The sequence below is a fragment of the Capsicum annuum genome, chromosome 4 (genome assembly GCF_002878395.1).
Source record: "Capsicum annuum cultivar UCD-10X-F1 chromosome 4, UCD10Xv1.1, whole genome shotgun sequence".
Lineage (NCBI taxonomy): Eukaryota > Viridiplantae > Streptophyta > Magnoliopsida > Solanales > Solanaceae > Capsicum > Capsicum annuum.
Genome location: NC_061114.1, coordinates 58,704,013 through 58,709,043, shown reverse-complemented (window position 1 = coordinate 58,709,043; position 5,031 = coordinate 58,704,013).

Sequence of the window (5,031 nt, the reverse complement as noted above, 5' to 3'; positions counted from 1 at the left end):
AGCTGAATATATATATATATATATATATATATATATATATATATATATATATAAATATAAAATAAGTAAAACCCAAAACTTCAACAACTTTAATTGATCAATCCTCAACCGTATTCCCCAACAATGATGCCAAAATTTTGATATTGCCCAAAGCCACACCTCAAATTAAAGATAAAATAGTCAATACAAAATATAGTAACCCAACTCAAGTTTGGGTAGAAACCCCAGGGAATATATGAACTATCTCTCAAGATTGTCAAAATCATCGAGATGTATGGAAAAGTAAATAGGGTGATTGCAGTTGTAATATGTGAAAAGTGACAAGATGTGGAATGCTTTTGTTATAAATAGTCAGAAATGAACACTAGGCTTATGTTCCCCCTGGCTTCCAACTCTATAGGTTTAATGTACTCAATCTAACTATCAAACTACTGCGCATATAGAATCTGTCAAGTTATGTATCACTAATAGCCTCTTGAGATATTTTGATAAATCTCACTCATCTTCCCTCAGTCTTAGTGTGTTGTGTTACTAAACCTTACCTTGGATCCCAATTTCAACTATCTCCTCTCGGTCTTAAGTTGATTAGATGAAGATAGTTATATTAAATAGATAGTGATGATTAGCTTATTTCAACAATTAACTTTAAATCATTATTATGATCTTCTTTTCCCAATATCTACCTCCCTCTCAGGTTCGTAGTGAATAAAAGTTGGATCCTAATATTTGCAACCATTAAGAAATCAATAAGCATGAAGAAAACCACAATACATACAACAATAATAATCTAGAAGGATTGAACACTTCCCTTTGTTCATTAATTTACAAGGGTACCCACAACCCTAACTAAGGGAATTAGCTACTCATTATTCTAAAATGATCAATGGAATTCATATTTTAAAGCATCAAATCAATCTCACAATAATTATCAAATAAAACCGAAAGTCTCAAATTTAATAATCAACCAAAATCAAGAACAAAACAATCCCAAGATCAAAATCGAATATCAGAATCAAATATATGTTTGTATGTAGTAAGAGTGCATAAACTTGACCCCTAGGGAATTTCCTAGATTTGACTAACAAAATAACATCAAAAGGGAATTTATAGATTTCATGAAAACCCAAAAATCAAATCCTAAATAAAAGAGGAAAACTTGAGTCGGTGGCTATCTATGGAGCCACTTATGAGTCGTAGGTGGCACCTACAGGCCGTAGGGGGACCCACATAGGTAGTAGACCACTTTAGGGTATTTTAACTCTCTAGAACACAACTTTTTGTCACCTACACCACTATCTATTCCCCTTAGGTCTATGGGGCTTTGGTACCTTAAGTAGGTAGTCATTTTTCAACTTTCAACTTTTTTTCTTCTGGTTAGCTCCCAGACCTATTTACCTACAAAATATCTTCAAAAACACATCAAACCTAACAAAATAAACTTAAGTACATACATATTTTTGTATTTTTAAGCATCAAAAGTGCTATGAAAACATAATAAATCACTAGGTGGTGGTGGATGCTTACTGGACGAGGATCTTATTTCCCATTATTCATGGGCAATCTGCTCAATATTATTCTTAGTTTGGGATGCCTTGTTCTCCCTTTTTAGGTTATTCTTAAATTTATTAGAACTCGCACTATGACCCTCAAGGCTTGATGGCCTCTTACCCCTATCAAAAGAGGGCTCGTCATCCTCAAGAAATTCAAACACTAATACTGGTGCTATATGAATCAACTAAGGAATGGATGGTATAACAAGAGTGTGGATAGATGCTAAATATTTGACCTATATCCTCAATTTAGTCACCTTCTCTCTCAAACAGGACAAATCTAGAATGTGGTGTTAGATAGTTTGTTACCCATCTAAATCTCAAAACTATCAATCAACCCGTAAAGCTCTTGCATAAAACTCTTCATCATTGTCATAACTTGGGCCTCTACCCATGCCTCAGTTATCTCAATCAAATTCTGGACCCATGGCTTATCTAGGTCAATAGTTTGGCCATCTAGGTATGGGTGTGTGTCATTTACTCAACTAACTATATCTTTCTATCAACTAACTGCTGTAAAAAATCATGCAAAACTAAAACCATACCATAAATAGGTGGACAAGAAGGTTCAATGGAAGTATATGGTAAAACTGTGGTGCCTGCTGCTCTCTTACTACATAGGGGGTTGTGCTTTTAGTAGGCTGGCTCGGTCCTCCTATTCAACACTTAGTGCTGGGTTATCCACCTGCTTAGTGATAATGTTCAACTTACACATCAATTTAGTGTAAGGCAGTTATTGTCAATATATTTACCCAACTTTGGAGTCGGGGTCGAATCCACAGGGAACAATGTGAGTGGCGATTGAACTAATTTGAAACTATAGCTACAAGTACGAAAAGATAAAATGGGGGTTTTGGAGATTAGAAAATATGTTTTTTTGGTCACTTTAGTTTCAGTGTTTGTAATCAATAGTTCATGGAAAACCAGAATTATGTTCACTATAGGTTTTAGTACTTGACAGATGCTTATAGTGATTCAAGATTCTCACAGTAGGTAGACAACAGATTATCTCTATCGAAGTTATGCCTAAATGTCTCTCAACCTACTTAAGTATTTAATTACCTAATCCTCTCGGACTTAGGGAATTTATATTTACTAACTAGACTTTACCTCAGATTAATCAACCTTGTTACAATGTCGATTATTAAATGGAAGTTTCATGTTTCCAAGTCCCTGTTAATAATTCACTTCCTACTATATTTGATTTCTTATCTCAAGCAAATCAAAGCAGGTGCTATGTATCATTTGCAACCAATAGACAATAATTAAAATCTCAAAATTATCAAGGAGTCCTATTACCTTTAGAATTGTAAACACATAGCATCTTACCAAGACTTAACCCATAGATCCCATAATTCGGGTAAAAGGGATTTAGCCACTCATAATGTAATAAGTGAAATAACTAGACTTATTCATAATTTGAAAGATGAACTTACCATAAAATGAATAATAACTAGTGATTCTCATATTAGATCACAATAGAAATCTGAAAATATTGATGAAAATCTCTTCAAAGTTAATTGTTTTTCAAGACAAAAAACTAGAGAGAAAAATAACAAAATACGTGTGTTTCAAAATTATGTTCAAAACCACTTTAGAAAACCCTAAACAATACTTTTTATAGTTCAGCCTAAATAAGGAAACAAAATCACAGAGTTTAATAATTCCTCAAATTAGGCAACGACATTCGTGACACCTTTCAGGAGTCTGGGGACTTATCACAAATGTCGTCAGCTCCCTCTTCAGTTTTAGCACTTCCTGCTTAAGGCTGACGATGAATCCTGATGACTTATCAGAAATGTGATGACATATCAGAAGATGTCGTCACTTCTTTACCTCAGCTCACATGTTCTGTCTAAGGCTGACGGCGACTCTGACGACTTATCAACTCTTTGACGACTTATCAGGAAATGTCGTCACAACTTTCAGTTGAGGTCCATTCTCTATCTAAGGCTGATGGTATATCTAATAACTTATCACAGGGATGACAGTTATCAGGAATATCGTCAGCCACACTTCTCTTCTATTTACTCCAGATTTAAACCATTTGCTTTCATCTTTGTTGGGTCTCTTACATCTTGGCTTTTACTGCAAAATCAGAGATAAAACAATCAAAAATGACAAAATTTGCTTAAGACCTGAAATTGTTCTCAGTTAAAAGCCTCAAATATATTAGCATCTTCTTACACATCAACACCCTCAACTTAAAACAATTGCTTGTCCTCAAGAAACTCAAACACAACCAAGAGGGTACAAAGTATATTTGACAGTCAATCATCCATATTATCTCAAAACATCTTCACTATCTCCAAGGTCAATTAATTTAAAACCAACAACTGTGCATATTTTTAAAGAAAAATAATGCGACACATAAGAATCAAGATATGGCATCAATCAGCAACAACAACCATGCAAGTACCAAGATTACAATATCCAAACAAGTTAGCAACTAGCAACGTAACCACTGTACCCTCACTACAAAGTAGTCCCACTTCACTTTTATCAAATATCATATATGTAACCATGGGGACAATCAAAAGACACTCACTCTCAGAATGAAGTTCCAATTAATATATGCCAAATACCATAGGCATGCCCTTATTTTCATTACCAAGATTTTCAGACAGGTCAGCTAGGATCATTATTGGTCTTCTTTTTGGCATGTAATATAGGCTAGGGGCTGTATGATACTCGATGATATTTAAAGTGACTTAGCCTCCTTGATACTACACTAGCTTCTAGGGTCTCAATTATTAATCTTTTTCTATTCTTCTCTTTTCTTGATCACACTTATTCAGGATAGGTGCGGTTCTTTACTACAATCACTTATTTTTTTTACAACTTTTCTTTTCTTGCTCTTTTCCACCGCACCCAGCCTTTTATTCCTTTTTTACTCTACCTTTCTTCATACTAATTTTACATCATGCACCCCTATGATAGCCACCCTTAACTTAGTCCATTTGCCTAAGTCAAGATGCACAGTGTCTAAAAAGGACCAAGGCCAAAACAGGTTCATTGTGATACAAATGGGAAGGTGATGGGTATAATGAAAAGAATAGGCATTCAGGCTCAAAATCAGGATCAAGGGATATTATAGACACATGAAAGGTCATTTAGGCTAAAAATGTACTAATATCAACAATGGCCTATGATCCTTTCCTAATCGATATCCTACAACTAATGCAAGACTAATAGAGCAAGTTCTGGATTTAACATACAACGGGAACTAGGTAGTATCTCACACACATATGGAACAAAGGTACATCACAAGCTACTACCCATTCGGTTCATGCAATTGTTTAGCAATAGTTATGATGTCACTAGTACTAATGCCATAAAAAGATGCACAATGGTCACACATAAATACATATGACACAGTTATAAAACAGACCATTGGAGAGGTGTTCAAAAATCAACAAAAATATGTTAACTTTCTAAGGTACTTGTATTTCTCCTAGTCAACTACAACATTTTACAACAA